The following is a 16,599-nucleotide window of genomic DNA, read 5'->3' as shown; positions in this document are numbered from 1 at the left end:
GGGTAACTCGGGCTTGCCAGGGTCCTGAGCTGGAGTACTCGCACTCGGATGGAGTCGACAAACACTGGCCTTTACTGAATCAAAGTTCAAATTTTGTTTCCTAAGAAATATATTTACATGTTAATGTATATCCCAAATTTCCATATTCAAGAAACCCTCTCAAATAGCTATTTCGCATGGAATATGGGTATAGTATACTCCCATAGTACGGTTTACTGGATGAACCTTACAATTAAAATAAACAGAATACCTGCGCCAAAATACTTCTTATTTGAGCATTTACTCCCCTGCACACAACTTCACCAATTTTTTCTAAGATGATAAAATAATGCAGGATTTTCCTGATTTAACGGACACGTTAGTGATTATTAGTATTAGTTTAGTTGGAACTACCTCTAGAGTCATGATAAAAGCGATTCGAACTAAACCCTACATCCTTCCCTTTTTTAACTCACATTCCAAACCAAAACCATCATACAAATATTCTTTCGCCCTGACCCAAAGTCTACACATCATATTAGCCTCTCTCTCTCTCTCTCCATATTGGTTCAGGGTCAGGGTATGAGTCTATGTTTTGGACCTGACAGGTTGGTTTTGGGTCCAAATGACTTGGACACAAACCAAGTTGGGTCCAAATCTGGGTTTGGTATAATATATAAAAGACATAACATATCTATATTGAACAATACGTATTTTTTTTTTTTTTTTATGTAATTTTTTACTCTGGTCTAGATCCAGATCTAGGTCTACGTCCTATATAAAATATATAAACATATAAAATATCTATACCGAACGATATATAAAATAGTTTTCTATTTTTCTAATTTCCCAACCTGGGTCCGTGTCAAGTTCAGATCCAACTCACTTCAACCCAACCCAGGTCCAGGTGATACTTACTCAACTCACTTCGACCCAACCCAGGTCCAGGTGATACTTACTCAGGGGTCGGGTGCGGGCAGGACCAACCCGGACCCGATCTGAGTCTTGCCAGCCCTACCTACACCAAATCTCTCTCTCTCTCTCTTTATGTCTCTCTACATCTTCCTCTCTCTCTCTCTTATGGCATCTTCCTTTGAACGCGTGCCATTGTTCCTGGAAAATGCTCTGCCAAAGGATAGAGAAATTATCTCATCCGCCCTCCTCATCGGGACTTTAAATTCTTTATGATACGCGTTCATACATTTCCAACTTAATTTTATCATACAATATACATGTATTGATTTATTTTTCCACAGTATACATATATTTATTATGATATAGAAGTAGTATTATTTCTTTCTAAGAAAGTGATGCGCATGTTCGAAAGGCACATGGGATGTTAAGGCGCTGGGGATAATGAGAGAATACTTCACATGATACCCTTCCCTTTGCCCTTTACAAACAACAATAACACCTGCAAGTGGAAACCTAGAGAGAGACAGAGAGATTTTCTAAAAGAAATATTCTAGAGAGAGAAAATTTGGAATAAGAGATTCACCGCCCAAAACATGTTTGGGGCTTTTATAGTATATAAATCAACAATAATGCATTCTCATTAGGTTGGTCTTAACCCTTAAGAATGTAGGGATATATATATATATATATATATATATATCAATTTCATTAATTTTAATCAGTGATTTAAAAAACATTGGGTCGGCACGATATATCTTGGTTCGACCTGAGAATCGGTCAACCCATGCCGATTCTATCAATATATAAGAAATTGTCCCGGTCTAGAAGAGAACCGGTAATTTGATATAGTTAAAAGGTGTTTTGCAATAGTAAAAGTGTTGTTTTGATACAGTAAAAATGCCGATTCACCGATCCGGATGGATGTTTGGTCGGTTCACTGTTTTTGCACCGTTGTTTTTTGCCGATTCACTATTTTTGCACTTGTTTGTTTGCCAGTTCAATATTTTTTCTGCACAGTAAAATGGTGATTTGGATCGCTGATTCACCGATGCATTCCAGTTTTTCCTATACCCAATCCGGGTAACTGTTTGGTTTTTTTAATCAATGGTTTTAATAGTTAGTTTTGGGTAGTTATTAGTTGTAATGTAAATACTAAGAATAGTTCCTACAAGAACATGTACGGGTATATTTTAGGATAGGATAGAGAGATTTTATTAAATTACATATTTTTGGTTAGATTACATTAAATTTGATATGTTAATTTGATTAAATTACGTTCTAGTGGATTGGAAAAAACCAAAATGTTAATAATGGATATAGAAATTTATTTCACATGAACTGTCCCATCTCATTTGCTCCTTTCATGCCGTATTTCATTGTTTCCCAGATATGCAACCATGTGACTGCATATTCACAGAGAATGAACATGTGTGTGCATTTATGCACACGCATGCACTCATCCGTGTACAAAGGTACATGTACATCATAAGAGACAAAAAAAAATGAAAAAAAAAAAACAAATGAAAATGTTATATAAGACCTCAACCATATATGCTATTGAAGCACAATGCTAAAAGAGCCTCCTATAGATTATTTCAACTTCGAGATATATGTAAACGTAAAGAATGGTTTTCAACTCCTAAAAATAATACATCTTGCCATATTATTCCATGTAAGACTCAAGTTTTATAATAAACACCCCAAATAAGTTGCTTAGAAAGTCCTTAGGTTAATTATTTCGACATTAACAATTATGAATTTGAAAAAAAAAAGGGTAGATATGAGTTGACAAAAGGTACATTTCATTAAAGGGGGCCAAATGTTAGGGTTTAACATAGATTTTCAAGCGGTTATAGGATTTTCGATATGGAAAAAGTTTATATAGAGCGGAGGCTCTAAACAATCAAATTGCAGCCTACCTCAAAAATTTCATTAGAAGAGGTTGTTTTGATGCCCAAGTATCTTCAAATCGATCATTTCGACATCAAGATGCATGGACATGAGAAAAAAATAGATTTCAAGTTTTGGAAGTAGTACATCATGTAATGCATTTTTGGACCGTCAATTTTCAAAATTTTAAAGCTTTCATAGATATTGGAACTACATTTTCGGCAATATTTAGCGACGCGTCCTACTTGTATAGTACAAGGTGGGCACCTTATACAAAAACCTCACCCTATGAGGTATGACTTTACTTTTTATTGTAAAGCTCAAGCCATACCATAATTGTAACATAAATATGAACATGTCGAAGTACCTAGGTGGATGCCTATCCTGTATCTCTGTGTAAAGAGAGAGAGAGAGAGAGAGGATGGGGGCTATAGATTTTATAGAAAGTGCTGTGCATTAAGAGAGATGGAGAGAGGGTTGGAGGAGAGAGAGAGAGAGGATGGGGGCTATAGGTTTTATAGAAAGTGCTGTGCATTAAGAGAGATGGAGAGAGGGTTGGAGGGTTTATGTTGTATTTCAATCATTTCTCCCAGTGTTTAAAAAAACGCTCGTCCGGTTCGACTCGGGAATCGCCATGGACGGATCGAATCGGCGAAAAAAACGAGAATCGTCCGGTTCTAGAGAGAACCAGACGATTCTGCACAGTGACTCGCCGATTCACTGTACGGAATCGGTGAGTTTCGTACAGTGAATCGGCGAGTCCCGTACGGTTTTTTTTTTTTTTAAATCCATGATAGATTTTTTTGTAATACTTGACCGATTTTTTTGTAATCCATGATCGAATTGTTTTTTTTTTTTTTTGTAATCCATGATCGAATTTTTTGTTTTTTTTTTTTTGTTTTTGTAACCCATGACAGAATTTTTTGTAATCCATGATTGAATTTTTTGTAATCCATGATCGAAATGTTTGTTTTTTTTCTTGTAATCCATGATCGAATTTTTTGTTTTTTTTTTTTTTTTTGTAACCCATGATAGAATTTTTTGTAATCCATGATCGAATGTTTTGTAATCCATGATCGAAATGTTTGTTTTTTTTTTGTAATCCATGATCAAAATGTTTGTTTCTTTTTTTGTAATCCATGATCGAATTTTTTGTTTTTTGTTTTTTTTGTAACCCATGATAGAGTTTTTGTAATCCATGATTGAATTTTTTGTAATCCATGATCGAATTGTTTTTTTCTTTTTTTGTAATCCACAATTTAATTTTTTGTTTTTTTTTTTTTGTTGTTTTTTGTAATCCATGATCGAATTTTATGTAATCCATGATCGAATTTTATGTAATCCATGATCAAATTTTTTGTAATCCATGATTGAATTTTTTGAGAATTTGTGATTTTTTTTTCTTAATCCATGATTGAATTTTTTTTTGTAATCCATGATAGAATTTTTTGAAAATTTGTGATTTTTGTTTTTTAATCCATGATCGAATTTTTTTTTGTAATCCATGATAGAATCTTTTGAAACTTTGTGATTTTTTTTTTTTAATCCATGATCGATTTTTTTGAAAATTTGTTAATTTTTTTTTTAGTCCATATTATTCAAAGAGAAAATGAGAGAGATGATGATTCTGAGGCCACCATATCCCAGCCATATTATTCACATATCGAGTCCCAACAGCAACAGTGTAGGGATGAGCACGACAGTGCAGGTGAGCATGAAGAATGGACAAGTTTCGGGGATTTTAGATTGGAAACACAACAAAACACTAACACTCAGGGATTTGGGAATAGTCAGATGCCTGCTAATATCGATGATTCGTTTTTAGATCGAATCAATGAATTGTTAAACGAATTCAATCAATGGCACCAGCGTGACCAAGAAGAACAATAACGTCGTCTATCATTTTATTTTTAGATCATATGTTACTAATTTTATGCTTTATTGTAGTCCATGTATGTTGATATACTTATTCCATGATAATTCTATGTTTATCCTTTTGTGTGATGTAAATTAAATGCTGAATGACGGTTCATGCAGGGAAAGAACGTATCAATATTCGCATATTCATTCAAAAACATGAAAATTCTTAATGGAGTACCCTCATTTCTTATTGAATTCCTAAAAAAAAATATTTATAATGAATTTTAATAATTTTTTCGAATTTATTTTAAGCTTTATTATGACCAATTCACCCGATTTTCGATCCGGATGGCCGATCCGGATCGATTTTTTGGGAATCCTATCCGGATCACCGATCCGTTTTTTAAACCATTGATTTCTCCTATGGACTTTCTAGTAGCCATAAAAAACTCCTGACAAAAGAGGCACATGAGAAATTAAGTCATAACAACAAAATTCATGTCGTTCAGTACATGAAACTCTTACAATTCTCATCGCAAATGAATTTGTGGTAGGTACTAAATGAATTTGGGAAAGAGTAGCCCAATTAAAAGAGCATAGTCATGGGGAAAAGTAACCCAATTAAAACTGCAGAAGGCATCAGAGCCTGTGTCTTCTGTCCTTTTGAGGTTTATCTCACCGACATTGGAACTTGAAATCATCAACTCCATTTATGTAAGTTGATAAAGGTTGATAAAGTTCAAAACATTGATATAAAGGTTTGGACTGGCTGGGCTTAAATTAAAAGTAATGGTATCCAACCACAATTTTCTATTTAGGGTATCCACAAGTATAACTAGGTTTAAAAATAAAGCACCCCAAAAGCCTCACCTTGAAAGCAATTTGGGCATAAGAAATCTTTATGACGGCTTTATAATCAATTTTCAACACCAAAGCCCAATAAATGGTACAGAACTTATGGATTCATAACATTTATTTTTAGGGCGAGATTAGCATAGGAAAAATGTGCGGTTAGAAGTCTAACCGCTTGATTAATTAAAACGGTTTCGGTTTGTGCCATATATATATATATATATATATATATATATATATATATATATATATATATATATATATATATATATATATATATAGGGATAATCTAAACTTCACAACCCTTCAAATTACAAAGGTTCAAGATAGAGAGAGTTGTGAAGGGTGAATTTATTAATTTTGTAGTCTATTTTTTTAAAAAAGTTATTTTTATAAAACAATTTTGTAAATATTACTATAAAACAAATGGTACTTTTGTCATCTCTATAAGGGATAGAGTTGAAATTACAAATAAAGTTTCAGAACATTAATTTTCAAAATACCATTGTATTTTTGTGAAAATTTCAAATTTGTCTTTGTTTGATAGTAAAGTTGCCTATTCAAATAATTTTTTAATAAAAAATAATGATTGTTTTGATAAATACATCCATCACAACCCCTTCTAACTTAAACCATTGTATTTTGAGAGGTTGTTAACTCTAGAAATATATATATATATATATATATATAATCCAAAGAAATAAGTGATTTTGTTTGTAATGTATTTTTTAATGTTTTCATCATTTTGGCAAAAATTGAAAATTGTTTTGGCCATTAATACTTATTATTACATTTTTCCATCATTTTTGGTGATTTTTACAAAATACCCATGGTAGAAATAGATTCTTTAAAATCTATTTTTTTCATTAATTTTCAACTTCATTTGGATGAGCTTTATTTAAAGCATGTTTGTTTAATCATGCTTTAAATATATTTTTTATATTTTATTAGAAATATATATATATATATACGAATTTTCTAGGGTTAATACTTAAGACCAAAGGACATAGAAAGGCATTTTAGACTTTTTAGTTGAAATTTAAAGCTCATCTCTCACATGCCTTCCTATTCTTTCTCTCTCCTTGTTGTCTCCCATCTTCTCTCTCTTTATCTCTCTCATTTTCCTCCCCCATATATATATATATATATATATATATATATATATATATATATATATATATATAGGGATAATCTAAACTTCGCAACCTTTCAAATTACAAAAGGTTCAAGATAGAGAGAGTTGTGAAGGGTGGATTTATTAATTTTTTAGTCTATTTTTTTTAAAAAATTATTTTTGTAGGGTAATTTTGTAAATATTACTATAAGACAAATAGTAATTTTATCATTTCTATAAGGGATAAAGTTGAAATTACAAATAAAGTTCCAAGACACTAATTTTCAAAATACCATTGTATTTTCGTGAAAATTTCAAATTTGTCCTTATTTGATGGTAAAGTTACCAATTTTTATAAAAAAGTAATGATTGTTTTGATAAATACACCCATCACAACCCCTTCTAACTTAAACCTTTGTATTTTGAGGGGTTGTTAACTTTAGAAAAAATCATATATATATATATAATCCAAAAAAATAAGTGATTTTGTTTGTAATGTATTTTTTAATGTTTTTCATCATTTTGGCAAAAATTGAAAATTTTTTTGGCCATTAATACTTATTTTTACATTTTTCCATCATTTTTGGTAATTTTCAAAAATACCCATGGGCAGAAATCGATTTTTTAAAATCCATTTTTTTTATTAATTTTCAACTTCATTTGGATGAGTTTTGTTGAAAGTATGTTTGTTTAATCATGCTTTAAATATATTTTTTATATTTTATTACATTATATATATATATATATATATGGATTTTCTAAGGTTACTACTTAGGACCAAAGGACATAAAAAGGCATTTTGGATTTTTTACTTGAAATTTAAAGCTCATCTCTTACACGCATTCCTATTCTTTCTCTCTCCTTGCTGTCCACATCCTCTCTCTCTTTATCTCTCTCATTTCCCTCCCCCATCCCTGCTCTCTTTTAGTCGGAAATCTCTCATTTGGGATCAAGAGAGAGTAAGAGAATAGGAAAAGGGACAATAAGGAGAGAAAATGAGAAACCACAAGGAGAGAGAAAAAGATAAATAATAGGAAGGATGATAGCACGAAAAGAGAAATAATAGGAAGAGGGACAACAAGGAGAGAGACGATGGGTGACAATAAGGAGAGAGATAAAGAGAGAAGATGGGGGACAACAAGGAGAAAGAAAGAATAGGAATGCATCCGAGAGGGAGAAGACCTTTAAATTTCAAAATTCAAAATTTTTCAAGTTTGGAAGTAAAAAGTTCAAAATGTCCTTCTGTATCATTTGGTCTTTAAGTAATATAGAGGCAGTAAAAGTAAAAATAGGGTTCACATTGGTCTCTAACTTGAAACTATTTAATTTGGGGGTTTGTTAACTCTAAAAAATCCCATATATATATATATACTAAACACTTTTTTAGCCGCCGTGGACTTGCTTGGTTAGATCGGCTCAACTGGTTGAACTGTTTCCGGCCCTAGGTCTGGTTAACTGTTTCAGTTCGATTTTTTTTACACTTGGCGAAATAGATGATTTAAATAATGTATTATAATTAATATAAATTATTTTTAGAGCTTGAAATCTTTTTTTTTTTTTTCAAAATCACATGATCAAGGCTAAGACAATCGATTTGAAGGTTTTCCAACGTCAAAACTATAATTTAAGAGAATTTTCAAGTGGGGAGGGGGGGGGGGGGGGGGGGGGGACTATAATTTAAGAGAATTTTCAAGTGGGGAGGGGGGTGGACTATAATTTAAGAGAATTTTCAAGTGGGGGTTGGGGGGGGGGGGGGGGGGACTATAATTTAAGAGAATTTTCAAGTGGGGAGGGGGGTGGACTATATTTTAAGAGAATTTTCAAGTGGGGGGGGGGGAGACTTTACTTATTGTTAAAATAATTTCCTTAAAAATAAATCACTTCAAAGGGGCAATATTTTTAAAATGGTGTGGTTTGCATACGGATGCATCCCTAGACGTGGAGTTAAAGTTCAAGCAATCGTCTCCGTTCAAGCATTTCAACAGTGCAAATTGCGCACTAAGACCAAGGGGAGACCGGCACTTACTGATGCCCTGGTTTCTTTCCCTGTACCCAAGATAGTGCGATGGGCTCAGAGAGAAGATGTGCTCAGAGAGATACGAGGAACTTACGTGAGAAGAGAGAGAAGAGGTGGAGAAGATCTGAAATTCAGAGTGCAAATGTGGTTGGGGTGCCATTCTTCTTCAAAACAGTGTTGTATTGGGCTGGTTATGAAATCATATCCTTATGGTTTTTGCGGGAAAAACAGTGTTGCATTGGGCTGGCTATGAAATCATATCCTCATGGTTTTCGCTGGAATTTTATTTGGGGTTTTCTCTGCTGCTAATTAGGGATGATTGATCTCATCTCTGTTGCCTCAGTGAAGTGAATTGAGGGTTTGTTTCATCTTGAATTTTGAAATCAGGGCAAATTTGAGTTGTTCAAATTTGAGCTTGATTTAATCTTGGGGTTTGGTTCCTTAATTCTAGAGAGAGAGAGAAGTCATTTGATCTCAAATTCAGATGCAGTGAACAAAACAGAGGGTTTGGTTCATCTCAAGTTGCATATATGTGCGGTTGAATTTAGAGAAATTTTGAGCTCTTCGACCGTTTATTATTCCAACATAGGGTTTTTGGTTCGTCAATTTTAGTGTGAAAAAGAGATGAGCTATCTGATTTCAACTTCAGATCCAAGTGTCAATGAAGCAAAATGACGGTTTGATGCTTTTAAAGTTGCATATGTGCATAGGTGATGTTAACGCCCTGTACAATTGGCATACTGTGTAGAGCTAATATATTGATAATACCAAGTGAACATTGTGTGCCTGGGATAAGTTTTGAGATCTTATCGTTTAACTTATAAATTTGAAAGAAGCTATCAGACATAAATATAATAAAAACCGTATTTTTTCTTTCTTATAGATGTAGTATGTGAATAACCGAACTCCTATATGAAAAGTTCCTTTCCTCTTTCTTGTGATTGAATGTTCAACATGGTATCACGGCAGATCGGAACGCAAGCAGATCTGTGAAGGCGGTGGCTAGGGTTTTACAATTTTCGTCCTGATTCTCTGTTTTCGCTCAACCTAGTGTTTAACCTCTTTCGCTCATCTGCATTCACTCATCTGTCTGCTTTAAAGAGAGACTAAAATTTCAGCTTCTATATGTTCACCTTCTGTTTCTCTCTCTAGGAGCAGTGCTCTGCATGTTCAGAGAGTCCGAAAGGAAACAGAGAAATATAACGAGTCCAATGCGTGCTGCTTACTGAGATTCCGATTGAAATGCAGAGAGCGTCTTAGAGAATCCATGTTTCTTCAAATACGAAGCTATCATCTGGCGCAGGCCCTTCTGGTTCGAATCTAGGGTTTTCTGACCTCCCTCCATCGATGAAGGTCCCGTTCCATTTCCTAGAGCACTATTTTCAATCGAAGCCCTATCTCTGGCCTTCTTATCGAGCATGATTTTCCTGGGTAGAAAATGCTTAAGTGGAGGGTTTTAGGGTTGAGAAGGGCGGGATATTGTCTCTCGCTAAAAGTTCTTTGTTTTGTTTCCAGTGTTACTTTATGTATACATCAAAACACTCAGAGGGCTGCTTTTTCGAAAACAAACTAAACGGCAAAAAGTGGTTCGTAGGGACCATATTATATCAAAGGTATACTAGAGCAAAGCTTTCATATTTGATTGGAGGTTTAACGAGATCGGCAACTGGTATTCTCTTAACCTTATTTTTTGTGCTCCTCTTTGAAGGTCAGTGACTTTATTTTGATTTTATTTAGTTTTTCATCATGGCTGAAAACTCAAATCAAAATGACTCAAATCCAAACCTCAGAATTACTATTGAGGTCTTAAAAAGAGGGATAAATTATCTTTTTTGGTCAAACTCAGCTCAATTATTTATAAGTGGAAAAGGGAAGTTGCGTATTTGGCCGGCTCTAAAAAACCCTCGGAAAAAAATGAATTATCATATGAAGACTGGCAAACCAATAATAACTTAGTCAAATCTTAGTTATTAAATTCTATGGATAGAAAAATTGCCACAGGACTTCAATTTCTTCTTATGGTTGTTGCAGTTTGGAATAAAGCCAAGGATAAATAATGCCTCCAAAATCTATCAAATTAGGCAAGAAATAATGAATTTTAAAAAAAGGGTGAACAAACATTTGAAGAATTAATTGGTACTGTGCATGGTTTATTTGATCAACTTAAATACTATTTGCCTACTACTACTGACCTTGCAACCCTTACTACAAGAAAAGATCAAGAGATGACATTTTCTCTTTTGTTAGCTCTTAGTTCTGAATATGAAAATCTTAGGAGTCAAATTCTCCTCACATCCACCATGCCTGATTTCAACACGGTTTGCAATATTGTGTCAAGAGTAGAAACTCGAAGAGAAGTTATGATTGAAACTCCAAAAGATAATCTTGACAGATCTGCCTTGAAATCTGAAGCTAATGAGGATGCTGAAAATTTTTATGGTTCCAAGGTTTTTATTACTCGTGGTATGGGACGTAATTCAAATCATCCCTACTGTCCTGAATGCAGAAAAGAATGACACTCTAAAGATAATTGTTGGAAACTCCACCCTTCAAAGAAAAAACAATTTGTTGGAAAAACGAATGTTTCCAACATTGTTGAAAATAATGCCCAACAAATTCTTGAAAATCACAACTTGTTCAAAATTTTGGCAAGGCTTCGGTTGCTTCAAATTCACAAGATTTCATCAATGTTCTAGGCAATACATCATTGCTTTCTCAGTCTTTCGATTCTTGGATTTGTTGACTCAGGTGCCACCTACCACATGGATGGTACTGATACAATTTTATTCAATTTTGATAAATCACGAAAAGATGGTTCTGTCACCATTGCCAATGGCTCTACTGTAGATGTGAAAGGACATGGAAAAATACAAATTTTCACGAATTCTTCCAACTCAGATGTTTTGTTTTTACCAAAATTTTCATCAAATCTTTTTTCAGTTAGTAAAATTACTCATACTCATAATTGTGATGTCATCTTTACCCCGACCAATGTTACTTTTCAGGACCGAGCCACGGGGAGAAAGATTGGTGAGGGACGGTTGGAACAAAGTCTATATATTTTGAATACAAATGACAAGGCTTTGGTGACTTCAAAGGAGAAGGTAACTGATTGTCAAATGTGGCATCGCCATTTTGGTCACCCATCAAACATAGTTCTTGGTTTATTATTTCCTAGTTTACACTTGGATTCTAAAGACTGTGATATTTGCCGTTATGCAAAGCAAAGCAGATTGCCTTTTAAAATTTCAAACATAAAATCATCATCTATTTTTAATTTGATTCATTCTGATGTTTGAGGTTCTACTCCTGTTAACTCATATCACAGGCATCGATATTTCTTGACCTTCATTGATGATTTTTCTAGATATACTTGGGTTTATTTACTTCATTCTAAAGATCAAGTGTTTCTTACCTTTAGAGAATTTTTTTAAATGGTGAAACTCAGTATGACGTCAAAATTAAGATTTACAGTTTGATAATGGAACTTAATATGTCAAAAATTCCTTTTCTAAATTTTTCAAAGAGAATGGAATAATTCACCAAACCTCATGTGTTAGTACCCCTCAACAAAATGGCATAGCAGAACACAATAATAGACATTTACTTGAAGTTGCGAGGTCTCTTTTATTTCAAAAGAAATGTCCCTAAACGGTTTTGGAGTGATGCTGTTTTAACTGCTTGCTATCTCATAAATAGATAGCCAAATAAATTTTTGCAAGAAAAAAGAGAATTGAAATGATGAAGGGTAAGAAAGGTTATCTCTCACATTTGAAGATTTTTGGTAGTATATGTTATGTTCACAATCAAAATTATGATAAGTTAAGTCCAAAGGCAAATAAATGCATGTTTCTTGGATATAGTCCCACTCAAAAGGCATATAAATGCTATGATAATTTTTCAAAAACTATTATTATCTCTCGTGATGTTATTTTTCAAGAGAATAAACCTTATTTTCTTCAACTTCCCATGTATGAAGAAATTAAGGTTCAGGGAGAGAATCACGTGATGTCTTTGATTTCAAGTGAAGACTTTGTGGAGAGCAAATTCAATCATAACATTCAAACCAATCCCTCACCATCTGATCCCCCAGCAAGACTTAGTCATTCTCGAAGAAACGTTCAACTCCCAAGTAAGTATCGTGATTTTCACATTTTTAATGCTTCCACCATTTACTCAATTCAAAAGTTTGTTAACTATTCCAATATCTCTCAAGAATAGTTCGTATCTTTGTTGTATATCTACCATTCAAGAACCTGCCATTCAAGAACCTGCCTTCCTATCCTGTCTGGAAAAAAGCTATGGAAGAAGAGCTTTGGGCCCTCGACAAAAATAAGACTTGGGAACTAATCGAATTATCCAAAGGGAAAAAAGTGGTTGGGAAAAATGGATTTATAAAATAAAATACAATAGCAATGGAACTATAGAGAGATACAAGGCACGACTTGTTGCTGAAGGGTTCACCTAAACCTACGACGAATATTATAAGGAGACATTTGCTCATGTTGTTAAAATGAATACCGTCAGGGTTTTGTTGTCAATTGCTGCTAATTATGATTGACCTCTATATCAACTTGACATTAAAAATGCATTCTTGCAAGGCGACCTTGAGGAGGAAGTTTATCTGAAAATTCCTCAAGGACTTCCTCATGAAAATTCTAATCTTGTGTGCAAGTTAAAAAAGGCTATTTACGGCCTAAAGCAATCCCCTAGGGTCTGGTACGCAAAATTAAGCTCTTCCTTGGAAAAATATACTTTTAAAAGATGTATTACAGATTCGTCTATGTTTATAAAAGAAAAGGGGAAAATAAAAGTGTTGTGGTTCTTGTCTATGTCGTTGATATCATTGTCACTGGGGATAATGCCCAAGGTTTTACTCATCTTAAAAATTACCTCCACCATGTATTCGACCTAAAGGATTTAGGCAAATTAAGGTATCTTTTGGGAGTTGAAGTGGCTTATTAAAAAAAAGGTGTTTTTCTCTCCCAAAGGAAATATACTCTTGACCTTTTGAAAGAAATTGGAAAATTAGGAGTTAAACCTCGTGAGACCCCTATTGAAATAACTTCTAAGTTAACTATTGAAGACGGTCAACCTCTTAAAGATATTGGAAGGTATCAACGGTTGGTAGGAAAATTAATATATTTAACCATCACAAGACAGGATATAAGTTATGCTGTAAGTGTGGTGAATCAATTCATGCATGCTCTTCGTACTTCTTATATGGAAGATATCGACATGATATTAAGATATTTCAAGGGTTCTCTTGGTAATGGAATTTGGATCCATAAAAATCGTCAAGTTGATATTCTTGGGTATTGCGATGCTGATTGGGCTGGGAATCCATCAAATAGAAAATCGACAACTGGTTTCTGCATATTTGTTGGTGAAAATATTGTTACTTGGAAAAGCAAGAAATAAAATGTTGTGGCTCTTTTTAGTGATGAAGCAGAATATCGAGCTATGGCTTCCACTGTATGTGAAAGTATATGGCTTAAAGCTCTCCTCCAAGAACTTGGTTTTATACGTGGTTCTCCAGTCACAATGTATTGAGACAATCAAGCTGCAATACACATCGCTTCCAATCCAAATTTTCACAAAAAAACGAAACATATCAAAGTTGACTGTCATTTCGTCAGGGACAAAGCTCAAGCTAAAGTAATTCAAACTCCATATATCAACAGTGACAGTCAACTTACATATATCTTTACCAAAGCTGTAGGAAAATGGAAGCTTAAACAGATTCTTGAAAAGTTGGGTGCTTTGAATCTATTTGCACCAACTTGAGGGGGAGTGTTAACATAGTATACAATTGGCATACCGTGTAGAGCTGATATATTGAGAATACCGTGTGCCTAGGTATTTTTTATTTTATTTTATTTTTGAGATATTTGAGATCTTTTCATCAACTTATAAATTGTAAGGAGGCTATCAGAGATAAACATAATAAAAACCGTATTTTCCCTTTCTTGTGGATATAGGTTGTGAATACCTGAACCACGTATATGCGGAGTTCCTTTCCTCTTTCCTTTGATTGAATGTTCAAAGGTGAAGTCTTCACTCTCTTCCCAATTGGATGGAGCAGGGAAATAATTGCCAGATTTTGAATACAAAGGGAGAAGTGTAGCACATCTGCAAGCCCTAGCCACGACTTCTTAGGCAAGAACGCAGGCTGCTACCATTGTAGCCTATAATCTGAGACAAAAGCCTTTGAGTATCGTATGCAAGCGGCAAGAATCAGAAATATTCCAAAGTGCTGGTTTGGCTCATGAAAATTTATCACAAATTGTTGTCACTTCAATCCAAGTTGTTGCAAATGTTACAAATATGTTGAATATATGGGATGCAGAATTAAGTAGTTCTCTTTTGGCAATGGCTGATATTTCTACGAGGTGGAGAAGGGGGGAGAGAGAGTGATGCACAAGATGGCTGATAGAGAGATAGAGAATGGTGATGGGTGGAGAGGGGACGAGAGAGAGAGTAGCTAGGGGTGGAGAAGGGAGGAGAGAGAAAGAGAGAGGGAGAGGAGAGAGAGAAAGGTACAAGATGGCAGAGTTTGAGGAAACGGTACTTCCAATTGACAATATTGATGTCTTACGTTCCAGGCGTAATGTGAACCATCTGAAATATTGGACGGTTGATAAGGCTACATCCTCAACCACATATAAACTTTTCCCTTATTTAAAATTATTTTGTTAGTAGATTTATGTACATTTCATATATAGAATTATAAATAAATATCCTAAGATAAATAGAAATTAATAATATATTTTAAGGGATTGTATATAACAAGACCATTTACCTTTAATACAAGAAAGTCACAATTACTTATAACTATATGATGTAAAATCTTATAGCTAGGGCGTTTCACAAAGTTCGAGAACTTTTCTTTTGAACTTTGAGCTTGGTAAATAGAATAAATGCAGGCACTCAATTTCACATCCAATGGTCAAGATTAATTGTAACCACTTTGTACCAAACGTAAATGGCCGCAATGTATACTTTTCTATATTTTAAGTTTGGGTGTGGTTTGTATAAGGCTAAAGCCCTAACAATCAAAGTAAGGTGCACCTTCAAATGGTATCCAAACATGTGGTTTCAGTATTGGAAATCTTTGGGATGGCATGGAAATTTATTTTAATATCTAATTATAAAATTTAAAGCTTTAAAACTAGTGTAGATCAAGCAGATTTATGAAGACTTCAAAATTTTAAAAATTAACAGTCCAAAAAATACATTATGATATACACTATTTTCAAGGCATGAAATGCATCGTTTCTCATGTCCATATATCTTAAGGTCGAGAAGATTGATTTGATAATTTTGTAGCATCGAAACAACTTTTTCTACTGAATTTTTGATGCGCACCTTAATTTGATTGTTTAGAGCTTCACCCTTATATAAATATTTTCCTTTAAATTTACCTGTAAATGATGAATGTGAGCAAAGTTTGCTCCTTCAACATCCATTAACAGGGGAACATGACCTGAAGCCACTTTTGGAGCGCTCTTCCTATAGCCCTAGGGAACCGGGATTCCCATGTTGGCATTACCAAAACTCGATTGTGAGCGAGTTATTTGACCATGTGACAGTGGTGCCAGCAATAGGAAAGTCGACTAAGGTCATTGTGGTAGCACCCCCATACCTTATCACCACGGTGTGTGGTTTTCAGCGCTGGGACTCCGCTCATGTACGAACCAAGTCCCTATCAAGCAAAAAAGTATTTAAAAAAATAAAAAATTCAAAAGAAGGAATAATATGTTTAAAATAAAATTAAACAAAACACATCTAAATGAGGTCAAAATGGATTTTGAAAAAATCAAATTTGTGACAGGGATATTTTAAAAATAATCTAAAAAGAAGGGAAAATATAAAAGTATGCATTGGCTAATTGTTTCATGTGGGCTGGACCGCATAAATCACTTGGAACATTCGAAACTAATGGTCTAAATGTGGACCGCATAATTATTTT

At 33.9% G+C, this 16,599-nt stretch overlaps 1 long non-coding RNA gene across 2 annotated transcripts; it reads left to right on the top strand.

The window, feature by feature from the left end:
• The first annotated feature begins 8,522 nt into the window (after window positions 1-8,522).
• On the top strand, window positions 8,523-12,798 carry LOC148783074 (uncharacterized). Of its 2 annotated transcripts, XR_016049020.1 has the most exons (3): window positions 8,523-9,980; window positions 10,143-11,731; window positions 12,607-12,798. It is a non-coding gene; the product is annotated as an uncharacterized LOC148783074 (long non-coding RNA). The 2 variants fall into 2 exon arrangements; XR_016049019.1 differs by lacking the exon at window positions 12,607-12,798 and having other exon boundaries at window positions 10,143-11,913.
• Window positions 12,799-16,599: the final 3,801 nt, after the last annotated feature.

Source organism: Amborella trichopoda, chromosome 2 (assembly GCF_054954075.1).
Source record: "Amborella trichopoda isolate Santa Cruz 75 chromosome 2, AtrichopodaSantaCruz75HAP2 v2.0, whole genome shotgun sequence".
NCBI classification, from domain to species: domain Eukaryota; kingdom Viridiplantae; phylum Streptophyta; class Magnoliopsida; order Amborellales; family Amborellaceae; genus Amborella; species Amborella trichopoda.
Note: the sequence above shows the minus strand (reverse complement) of the source record. Positions and strands in the feature narration are given on the sequence as shown.